Source organism: Theropithecus gelada, chromosome 5 (genome assembly GCF_003255815.1).
Source record: "Theropithecus gelada isolate Dixy chromosome 5, Tgel_1.0, whole genome shotgun sequence".
Classification (NCBI taxonomy): domain Eukaryota; kingdom Metazoa; phylum Chordata; class Mammalia; order Primates; family Cercopithecidae; genus Theropithecus; species Theropithecus gelada.
In genome coordinates, this window is record NC_037672.1 from 63,326,375 (window position 1) to 63,338,680 (window position 12,306).

General features: G+C 38.9%; 1 long non-coding RNA gene across 1 annotated transcript in view; it reads right to left on the minus strand.

The window, feature by feature from the left end:
- Positions 1–2,492: 2,492 nt before the first annotated feature.
- The window catches only part of LOC112624929, a 34,824-nt gene continuing 25,010 nt past the window's right edge, over positions 2,493–12,306 (minus strand). The window contains exon 2 of the long non-coding RNA XR_003119490.1: positions 2,493–6,221. This is a non-coding gene — a long non-coding RNA (uncharacterized LOC112624929). The remainder of the gene's footprint in view (positions 6,222–12,306) is intronic.

Here is a 12,306-nt window from a genome sequence, read left to right on the forward strand (position 1 = left end):
CCTGCCTCAGCCTCCCAAGTAGCTGGAATTAAAGGAATGTGCCCCCATGCTTGGCTAATTTTTGTATTTTTAATACAGATGAGGTTTTATGTTGGCCAGGCTGTTCTCCATCTCCTGATCTCAAGTAATCTGCCTACCTCCCAAAGTGCTGGGATTACAGCTGTGAGCCACCACACCTGGCAATATTTTTGATAAATATTTCACAACCAAATTGAGACATGCTACAAGTGTAAAGGACACAAAAATACATTGTATAAAAAAATTTTACATTTTAAAACATTGATTGATTATATGTTGAAATAATAATATTTTGGATATGTTGGGTAAAATAATATATATTATAGAATTTAATTTCTCTTATTTATTTTCCTTTTTATTGATAGCACTAGTAAATTTTAAATTACACAAGTAGCTTGCATTACATTGATTTTAGGCAGTGCTTTTCTAGCGATCCCCAAATATAATGTTTCACTACAATTCCTAATAGAATCTTCTGCCTCAGGAAGCTAGGTAATAATGTCTACTTATATAAATGAAGAATATGTTCCTGAATATATAACTGATGATCAGGAAAGGGAGGTACATTTGATAGAGAAGAGTGAGCATGAACTGTGGAGTCAACCTGTCTGGGTTTGTATCAAAGCTCTGTCCCTTAAATAGTTACCTTTAATGAAGTACTTGACCTCTCTGAGTGTCAGATTTTCTCCTATGTAAATTGGAGATATGAATGCTGTAGAGCATGGGTAGCGCTCTGCCCTGATTCCCTGGGCCTCCTTTATCGTTTCTGTGCAGGAAGCCCCTCTGTCATTTGCTCGCCCAGCCCATATCTGTGGCCATCTTTGGGGAACTGCCCTTGGGCTGCTGGAGCTGCTTGGGGTCATAGCCAGTGAGTGACTGGTGCAGAAGTTTGAAAGCCTAATTCCCTAACCTCAAACAAGCACAAACTTCAATGTGTAATTTACACATTACCCTAGAATCCCCCAGCCCAGGCAGAGACTTTACCTGGAAAAGGGACTTTTATCCCCAACTTACACTTGTCTCTCCCGCGTCTAAGGGTCAGCTTCTGAAGAATCCAACTTGAGGCAGCCATCTACTGCCTAGGTTTTTTGTTTTTTAGGGATTATATGAGAAATGCCTGACACAGAGACCTTTTTTTCCTTCCTTCCTTCCTTCCTTCCTTCCTTCCTTCCTTCCTTCCTTCCTTCCTTCCTTCCTTCCTTTCTTCTTTCTTTTTTTGAGTGGGTATTGCTCCATCACCCAGGCTTGAGTGCAGTGGTGTGATCTTGGCTCACTGCAGCCTCAACCTCCTGGGCTCAAGCAATCCTCTCACCTCAGCCTCCTTAGTAGCTGGGACCACAAACGTGTACCACCAGGCTCTGTTAATTTTTTTGTAGAGATGGGGGTCTTTTTATGTTGCCCAAGATGGTCTCAGACTCCTGGGTTCAAGTGATTCTCCCACCTAAGCCTCCCAATGTGTTGAGATTACAGGCGTGAACCACTGTGCCCAGCCACAGAGGCCATTCTTAACCCTCTTCAGTTGCTTATACCATCCAATACACTCCAGTTATTTTACTACCACACCGGGAAGATGTGACTTGTCAGATATTTTTTACAATCCTGGAATGTTTTTGTGTTGAGACATCCATAGTCTCTTTCTCATTAGCTCAGATGTAACAAACATGTAAGAACTCAGAGGTTCTTGAGACCTTAGAGAACATTGAATCTACTTATGAACAACCAGTGTTTCATACGTTTCTGCAATTTCTCTGTGAGTACAGTGTTAAACAGATGCTATGGGTAATTAAATCACTCTCAAGGTATAAATAAGACTACTTAAAAGGAACATTAACTATTTCAGAACCAAAATAGGAGATCCCCTCAGTTAAAAAATAACTTACTCAAATAAAATATAATATACATATAATATGCTTTCTCACTATACAAATACATATAAATGTTGCAACTATAGCATTTTATATGTGAAAGACAATCTGCTTGTATTTTTGGTTCATTTTTTGACAAGTTTTTATAAATAGAATACTTATCATTTATGACCTTTATTGCATGCCAGACATGATTCTAAGACATTCATAGACACTATCTCATTTAGTTTACTCAAAAACTCAGTTCAGATACGATCGCTTCAGAAAGTCCCTTCCTGAATTAATCACCTTCAGTTGCTCTGCCATGACCTTTATCACTACCTGTAATTTTTGTTTGTTTTGGCTTATGTGTTTACTGTGACCCTCCCCACCAACTCTTTCCCCACCCCAATTAGACTGTGTGCTTCAGATAGCAAGTACTATTCTGCCTTGCATATTTCTGTATCCACAGTTGCTAGACTAGTGGCACATGCTAAGCATTCCATACATATTTATCGAATGACAGAATGAATTAAAAACTTAATGTAGATGAGAGCCCTGAAGCCCAGAGAGGCTAAAAAGTTAAGATCCCAGAACTGGTATGGTAAATGGCAAAACTCATATGTAAACTTTTGTCTTTTATCCAATAGGCGATATTGTCCTTTATTTTATGTGGGCTATAGAAGGTTGACATATCTTGCCTGTAAGGAAATCACTCCCTAGTAAGGGAAGAAAGTCATTCCCTTCCAGTCAACAAGCACTTATTAACCCTTGCTAGGTATTTTATGAAGCACTAGGAACACAGACGTAAACAATACAAACACAGCCGAGGCTGGCGTGGAGCTTTTTGTCTAGACTCTTGAGTAAAGAAGACAGACATTATAGGTAATAACAAGTGAGATAAGTATTTTGAAAAGGAATGTAGAAAGATAGAAAAGAATAGCAAGGTAATCTAACCAAGTGAAAGGGGTCAGAGAAGTCTTCTCTGTGGAAGGGAATGTAGCTTGTCCAAAAAAACTGAGAGAAATAAAATGTGAAGGTCATGTAGAGGTGAGAACAAAAATGGCAGGTGGTAAATAGAGAACAGCCTTGAAGATGATATCTGCAAATAATAATCACACATGATGAAGAGTGATGTGTCCTAACAGAGGTGGATTACAGTGCTACTGGAGTTAGGAGAATGGTAAGATTCTCATTATAGGGGAAGCTTGATGAAGTTAATATAATGACATATAATTACTTTGAGGGCTGAAAGAATATAGATACAATGAAATGGGAAGGAACCTCCAAACAGTTTCTTGTATCTTTGTTAATTTCACTTTTTGAGTAGGTAATACACTCCCATGTTTTTATATATGTATAATGCCTAAAACTGTACAATATTGCATTTCCACTACTGTTTCTCACCCATCCAATCTCCAAGCCCCACTCTACCATAGGTAATCTCTTTTGTTAGTTTCTTTGTATCCTTTCAGAATTACTTTATGTAAATACAAACAATTTATAAATATAAATGCGAATCCCTAAACATTTTACCATACTATATAGCATATTGTATACACCATTCTATACTTAACAACATGTCTTGGAAGTCTTCCCATATCAGCACATAAATTACTTTCTCAATTTTTTTACAGCTGCTCAGTGTTCATATGGATGTATCATAATTAATTTAATCTTTTATTGATGAGCTCTTGGAGTGTTTTCAACTTTTGTCTATCAAATAGTTTTATAGATATGGCAGCTTACAATTTTACAAATATATATATAATTTTAAAAGCTATAGCCAGATTGTCCTCAATGGAGGTTATATGATAATACCTCCAAATGGTTAGATTTAACTGCATAACTAAGGATGAAGCTAGAGAAGCAAATAAAGCAAATTTTTTAAAAAGACACCACTCATGTACTTGATCATTTCTAACAAAACACTAGGTACAACTAGAAGTTAGAAATGGAAAATTGTATTATGTGTTGGCTCAGGTATGGATCCAAATTTTGTGAGGCTTGAAGCTTATGCAATTGGAGGAGCCTTCTTTAAAAAAAAATAATAAGAAATTACAAAATGTAAAATTAGCAGACAGAACTTTGGAAGGGGCTCATGTGAGAGACGGACCCAAAGTGTAATCTTCATTTGTTTTGTGGCAAATCTGCGTGGGTAAGACTTACATACACACATATGAAGAAGAACAAATTACTCATCCTTTTCACCTGGGAGAAACCATGTTCAAAACATGTGGACCACTGCTTTCAACTACGTGTCACTGAGAGTAACTCCACAGGCCTTAGTGCTTTCAGCTCTATGATGTACGTAATATTCCCTGTAGTTGCCTTCTAGCTCTCTAAGTGAATTCATTCAACTATGTGACACCTTTCATCTTAGAAATACCAAAGACCTTACAGGTACCTTTTTTTTTTCTTTTTTTGAGACAGGGCCTCACTCTGTCACCCAGGCTGGAGTGCCGTGGCAGAACCACAGCTTACTGCAGCCTCAATCTCCCAAGCTCAAGGAATCCTCCCACCTTAGTTTCCCAAGTAGTGAGGACTACAGACATGTGCCACCATGTCCAGCTAATCTTTTTATTTATTTAATATTTTTTTTGTAGCGATAAGGTCTTGCTATGTTTCTAGGACTGGTTTTGAACACCTGGGCTCAAGTGATCCTCCCACCTCGGCCTCCCAAAGTGCTGGTATTACACCTGTGAGCCACCAATACTAACCATATGACCTTATAACCAATATTAACAATATGATCATGCTATAGAGAAAACCATAGCATTATAAAGATAATTCCCTGGGAAGAGTTCAAAGGGCCCCCATCAATCTAATCTATCTTCATAATATGCATCAAAGTTGCAGCTGGCAAGTGGTGACCATTGGGAAATGACTTCTTACATAAAGTCTGAAAAAGACAAGCTGATGAATTGCATGTAATGGTCTGAACTTAATTATCTATCTCTGTAATAGGCAGCAGCTTGTTTGTCTGTTCCCACGTTCTATGGGTTCCTTAGGCCGGCACCTTTATGGTCCCTCTGGAAAGAGAAGACAGTCAACTGATGAGGAGACAAGACATTTCTTGGAAAAGCAGTACAAGAGAAAACAGGAGCGGAGTAAGGAAAAGAAAAGAGGAAGGGGGTACAGAACCAGGGTTAAGAGACAACAGAATTAACTGGTGTAATGCTAATTAAAAACAAAGAGAGAGCTAACAGAGCGATGGGAGGAAGACTTGGAAGGACTGCTGTTGTCCCACCACCAGCAGCCCACAAACCTGTCCTTCTAACCGGGGCACTTTCTTTCACAACAAAGATAAACTTACAGGAAAAAAGAAAAAAAAAAGTGAAAATCAAGTCTAAAAGAATAAAATACAGCATGGAATAAAAATTAAGAAATATGGAGTGCCTGCCAAACAAGATTAGGGTTTTAGTGGAACTGGCTTCATTTAACAGAGAAAGACTCACTTCTGATACTTAAAACATAGGCATTATCCAATCAAATGAGACTTGGAAGGAGTCCCTATCCAGCCACCTGCTTTGCAAATTGTAGAGGTCCTATGATGAACTTTAAGTCACCTTGACCTTTAGCCAAATGTGCCTCATAAGCTGAGTTTCATGTTCATTGCTGGTGTCCAAATGTCCACAGCTGAATTCTCAGGTTTGTGGTGAACAGATTTGGTAACTTCTTGTTAGGAAGCATCTGTTGCTGCTCTTGCTTCTTTGCTTTACTTAAAGATGACTCATTAGGTAAGGAGAAGAAAGTCACTGAGGCCTGTGTATAAGGTAATCAATTTACCACACAAACTGATATGCTGGAAATATCACCTTTCATCTTTTCTGATTTTGTTGTTTCAAAAATGCATTTTTTTTTCAATTTGTTTTCTTTAAAAATTTATTCTACTCCCATGGTGTCTCACTGCGTGATGGACATTGAATCTCTTTCATTATTGAGGTTTGCTCTCCCTCTGATCACATAGGAATCAAGGATACTTAAGCAGTGCCCAGAATACTGGGTGTAGAAGTCACTATTGTTTTGGCTAACCCAGCAGACGTTCTCAAATACCTTCTACTTTGCCACTTTCCTTGCAGCTAGGAGTGGACAAGTGGTCAAGTGATGGTGCCGGCCAATGAGAGGTAAGCAGGTTTCGGGGCTGTCTGGAAAGTCTTTGCTTTTCCTGACAAAATGAACGCAACATCCCAGCGCTCCCTCTTCCTCTCTTCCTCCTGACATTAACATGGACACGATGCCTGAAATGGCAGCAGCCATCTTACAATCGTGAAGAACAGGTCGGGAGAATTGCAGACTTGGTGGTCCCAACATCACTGAGCCACTGGCCCGTTCCCAGAGTCACTTTCCTCCAGAATTCTGTTGTGAGAGAAAAAGAAACATCCTCTTTGTTTAAGCCACTGTATGTTGGTTTTACAATTTTTTTTATTATTTGCAGTTAAAAACATTTCTAGCTGAATTAAAGAGTAAACAACTCTATTCTCCAGTCCATGGAGGTTGTTGCAGATATACCTATTGTTGAATGGTTCCTAGAAATCCAGTTGCATACTGACCTTGGGCCTCTCACTGGAAATGAAAGTGACCAGGGTTGGGATCCTGGCACTTAGGGCTCCAAAGTCATGCAGCCATTCTCTCAGAGACCTTGCCTAGAGACCAGAAGTGGGTCCCTGCTTCTCTAAAACTCTATAGACTGCCCAGACTGGAGAAATTAACCCTTTTCCCATCTTGCCACTTTCAAAGGCACTCTCCTTCATTCAGATCATTTATTGCCATCTCTTCTATGAGTTGAGGTTTTGACAAATCAAATGGAGTGCCTTTCTTCAGGAAGCTCCTACTTTCTGCTCAGCTACAAATTACCTCTGAGACAAGGAGACAAAAACTGACTTATCTCCCCAAAATTGAGGAGGTTAAAACTATAGAGAGAACCAACACAAATTCATGTTTTAATGAATTACCTTGCCACACCTGCCAGTCTAGAAAAGTAACATCTGTGGCAGGAAACAGTGGGACACTAATGATAATCGATTAACTAGGACAACTTTTGATCCCTATACCTGTACCTACTTGCATGGATAAAATCATTTGGCATGATTCTACATCTACACGGAAGGCTTTCCAATGCATGGAGCATGGGTGATATACAGATGCTGCTGCTGCTTCTTTTTCTTAATAAAAAGGGTCTTGCTCTATCACCCAGGCTGGAGTGCAGTGGCACAATCATAGCTCACCGTAGCCTCAAACTCCTGGGCTCAAGCGATTCTCTCCCATTAGGTTCCCGAGTAACTAAGACTACAGGCACATGCTACCACACCCAGCTAATTGAAAAAAAAAAAAAAAAAAAAAGGTTTTTTGGAGACAAGGTCTTACTGTGTTGCTCAGGCTGGTCTCCAGTTCCTGGCCTCAAGTGACTCTCCAACCTCAGATCCTTTCGTGTTGGGCCTGGAAAGTGCTGGGATTACAGACATGAGCTACTGCATCTAGTCTGAATGCTTCTTCATACTTAAACTTAAGTAAGACAGCTGGAGCCCCAGAAGCATGCATTTGGATTATGGTGTGGGGATGGGAAGGAGAGTGAGAATGTCAACTATTCATCCTGGACTTGACCACATTTTTTTTTTTTTTAATTTTTGATACAGTCTTGCTCTGTTGCCCAGGTTGGAGTGCAATGGTGTGACCTCAGCTTACTGCAACCTCCGCCTCCTAGGTTAAAGCAGTTCTCCTGCCTCAGCCTCCCAAGTACCTGGGACTACAGGCGCAAGTCACCACACCTGGCTAATTTTTGTGTTTTTAGTAGAATTGGGTTTTACCATATTGGCCAGGGTAGTCTTGAACTCCTTATGTCAAATGATCCGCCCACCTCGGCCTCCCAAAGTGCTGGGATTACAGGTTTGAGCCACCATGCCTGGCCTTGGACTTGGCCATGTCTAAGACTTCCACTGTTTATATTATTTATATTTTAATTAATTAATTAACTTACATTTTATTATTATTTTTTTTAACAGATGGAGTCTCACTATGTTGCCCAGGCTGGTCTCAGACTCCTGGGTTCAAGTGATTCTCCGGCCTTGGCTTCCCAAAGTGTTGGGATTACAGGTGTGAGCCCCAGCATCCGGGCAATATCATTCGTATTTTCACCTTTACTGTCTATACTTAAGTGAGAGCTTTCATTTGAAAGTATTTGCTTTTTATCTCTGGATTTGTTGTTGTTGTTACTGAAAGTTTTACTTATGTTTAAAATTCAATTTTCTGAAGAAGTAACCTTTACATGATTAACTGCAGGACTGGTTATACTAGCAAATGACTGGAAACAACCTAAATATGATCAACAGAAGTCTGAATTAAACAAATTATAGCACAATCATATCATGGATTGCTATAGCTGTAAAATCAAACAAGGAAGTGCTCTGGATAATCAGTGTGCAAATTCAATCTCCCATTTTGATCTCTTATCTACTAATTTCCCACACCCCTCATAGGTAATTTCTTATATATTTTCCCAGAGTTTCTTTATACACGAGTAAATAGAAATGTAGATTCTTCCTTTCTCCTTGTTTTTATATGAAAAGCAGGATACCTTACATACTATTCTGTCCCTTATTTCACTTAATAATGTATTGGATCTCTTTCCAAGATAGAGCCTTTCATTTGTCCAAAATCTTCTTTCACATCTTATAGTAACATTTTAAAGTTTTTTTCCTGTAGGTCTTGTACATTTCTTGTTATGTTTATTCCTAGATATTATACTGTTTTTATGGCTTTTGTAGTCTTTCCATTCTATCTTTTAATTGTTGTCATTTCATATGTCTTAATATCTGCTTATTAACTGTCTGTCCTTTTATTTTTCTCTTGATTTTTAAATATTTTTGCAAACTGATTAGGTTTAACAAATCCTACTCCTTTTGGTCCAGGTTTATCTTCGCACTGCAAAACTCTATGTTCTGAAGTTTTTGGTGCCCTGATTGCTGTAAGCCACAGTGTGCTCAGGGCTTCTTACAATAAGATATTCTTCCTGACAGTCAAAGAATAATTCTGTCAGAGGCTGAGTGTAAGGGCACTGCTGGACTGGAGCTCAATCAAAACTACGACATAATTTCACAAAAACTGTTCCATTAATTTACTACAACACAGCTAGTGTGTATCTTTCACAGATGTTTGCTTTGTCAGTTGAAACTAGTCTGATTCCTTGGTGCTCACAGCTCACTGTACTTCACGTTTTCAGGAACCCAAAGGAAAACCTTTTCGTGTATTGAGTTTGGGGCCAGCTCAGCATCTATCTGTAACATCTTCCTGCACAATTATCTGAACTGCCTACTCTCACAATGACACACAATTTTAATGCAATATAATTACCAAAAATGTTTTCCATTCCTGTATTACTTGTAGGCAGTCATAATTGGCCAGAAGGGACAAATATGATCAGATCTATTACATAATTTCTACTGCACTGAAGCTGTAAGTAGGTGGCTTTTAAATGGGTCAATCTTATTTTCCAAAAATTTGGAGACAAAAGGCCATTCAATCAAAACCCAAATATTGGTGACCAACTATCATTCCCTTTCAATAAAAAGCCCTACATTTTCATAAGAGGCTATAATAACTGCTCCCCAATTACAGCAACATTATTTTCAAAGTCAGGTTTCCATTATTTAGGGGAAAATTATAAGGTGTGTGACTCTTCCTAGGCCACATTTCTCTCTCAATGCCGATATCCCAGTTATTTCAGGTTTCATTGGCAGCTTCATCAGAGCCCATTAGGGAGAAATGAAAATCATGAGATTTGGAGAATTGGTTGAAGAATCACAGAGTGTTAGAACTCATTTAATCCAATCTCATTTCACAGGTAAAGTAACCGAGGAAGAGAATGGTTAAATGACTTGCCCAACAACATGCAAGGACTTCCAAGAGACCAGGATTGCAGGCCGTCTCCTGCTTTCCAGTCCATCATTCCTTCTACCACATCATGATGCACCTTCCTAGGCATGAATGAGAAAACACGCCAATAATTATTTCAACAAAGTTGTGATAGCTACCAATGAAACTCCATACGTACATGTAATACTTCTTCAGCATTTCCTTTTCCTATTGGGCCATCTCATTCACTCTCATAGTTGTCATTACCACTGTGTAATCAATGACTTCAATTAGTATAGCCAGCCCTGGCCTCTTCTACGTACACCATTGCCTGTACTATAGCTCTACCCGCCTAATTCACTGACAATTCAAATGACATCTTGTTGAAACTGAGCTTATATTTAATATTTCCACTAAATGCATTCTTTCTGTATTTCCTATTTTGGTTTTTGGCTTGATGATCACCCAGTTGTCTACGTCCTCACATTACCCTTCACGTCCAATTTATTTTAATTTCTGTGGTTCCATTACCTAGATATTTCTCACCTATTTTCTCATCTTTTCATTTCTATTTACATGTCTTTGTTAATTCTCACCTATACTCTGTATCTTTTCTCTTCCAAATTTTTCTCCACACTACCTTCAGAGTCATTTTTCCAACGGGTAAATACTCTCTTGCTATATGCTTTTGTCTAAAATTCTTTGCTATCTTTTTCACGTCCATTAAATCATGCCCATATAGTATGATTATTTTCTTTCTTTCTTTCTTTTTTTTTTTTTTTTGAGACGGAGTCTCGCTCTGTTATCCAGCCTGGAGTGCAGTGGTGTGATCTCGGTTCACTGCAACCTCTACCTCCCGGGTTCAAGTGATTCTCCTACCTCACCCTACTGAGTGGCTGGGACTACAGGCGCCCGCCACTATGCCCAGCTAATTTTTGTATTTTTAGTAGAGATGGGGGTTTCACCATGTTGGTCAGGCTGGTCTTGAACTCCTGACCTTGTGATCCACCCGCCTCGGCCTCCCAACATGCTGGGATTACAGGTGTGAGCCACCGTGCCTGGCCTTTTTCTTTCTTTTTTATTTTAGACTTGGGGGTACGTGTGCAGATTTTTTATATGGGTATGTTGTGTGATGCTGAGATTTGGGCATCTAATGATCCTAGTGCCCAAGTAGTGAATGTAGTAATGGATAGTTTTTCAACCCTTGTCTCTCCCCATTCCTCCCCACTTTTGGAATCCCCAGTGTTTATTTTCCCTTTTTTGTGTCCTTGTGTACCCAATGTTTAGCTCTCATTTGTAAGTGAGAATATACAGTATTTGGTTTTCTGTTCCTGAGTTAATTTGCTTAGAATTTTTGCATCCATGTTGCTGCGAAGAACATGACTGTGTTCTTTTCTATGGTATAATACTCCATGGTGTAGATATACAACATTTTCTGTATCTGATTCATTGTTCATGGGTACTTGGGTTGGTTTTATGTATTTGCTACTGTGACTAGCACTGCAATGAACATAACAAGTGCAGGTGTCTTATTTTGGTAGAATGATTTATTTTCCTTTGGGTATATACCCAAAGGACTTATAGGATTATATACCAATGGGACTTATGGGATTATTGAAGATCCTTCATTATCTGTCCCTTGTTTGCCTAGCTTCATCTCCCACCATAACTTTTCAACGTTAGGTTCTATAAACACAAAAATACTTGCAATTCTTTTAACTTAAGCTATTTCATGCCTCCATATCTTTACACGTGCAGCTCCCTCTGTCTAAACTATTATCCCCTGCTCACCCTTCCTACATGTCCACTGTTATCCTCATATTTATCTTTCAAGATGCCGTTTAAGAAAGAATCAACACCTCAGTGAAGACTATAGGCCGGGTTTATTTTTTGATCCTTCCTTGTACCTTGTACGTACTTCTATTGTTATATATCACAACATAATTCCTTATTTACACATCACTGTGGTATTTTATTATTATTATTATTATTAACTTTTTTAGAGACAAAGTCTCACTCTGTCACCTAGGCTGGAGTGCATGGTTCACTGTAGCCTCGACCTCCTGCGCTCAAGGGATCCTCCCTCCTCAGCGTCCCTCCTGAGTAGCTGAGACTACAGGCACACACCACCACACCTGTTTAATTTTAAAACAATGTTTTGTATCGACAAGGGTCTCACTCTATTGCCTAGGCTGGCCTCAAACTCCTGGCCTCAAGCAATCCTCTTACCTCAGCCTCCCAAAGTGCTAGGATTACAGGTGTGAGCAACCATGCCCAGCCTGTGGTATTTATCTTTGCCTCGAGAGTCAGCATAGTTCCTGAATGAACAGTAGAACAAATAAATGGGCACATGTAATAGAGAAACATTTTATGGTCAGATGTAACCTGGTATACTTAGAACATCCTGAAAATAATACTATTTGGTCAATGCTGCTTGGAATGGACTCATTGCCCAAGCTTTATAAAACTAAAGCGTTTTAAATTTATAGAATTTTAATAACTATAATTTAAAGTGATTATGATTCACATCTACCTTACCCTTTCATTGAATCATGAGTTTGTTTCCTCACTGTGAAATCATTGCATATAATTC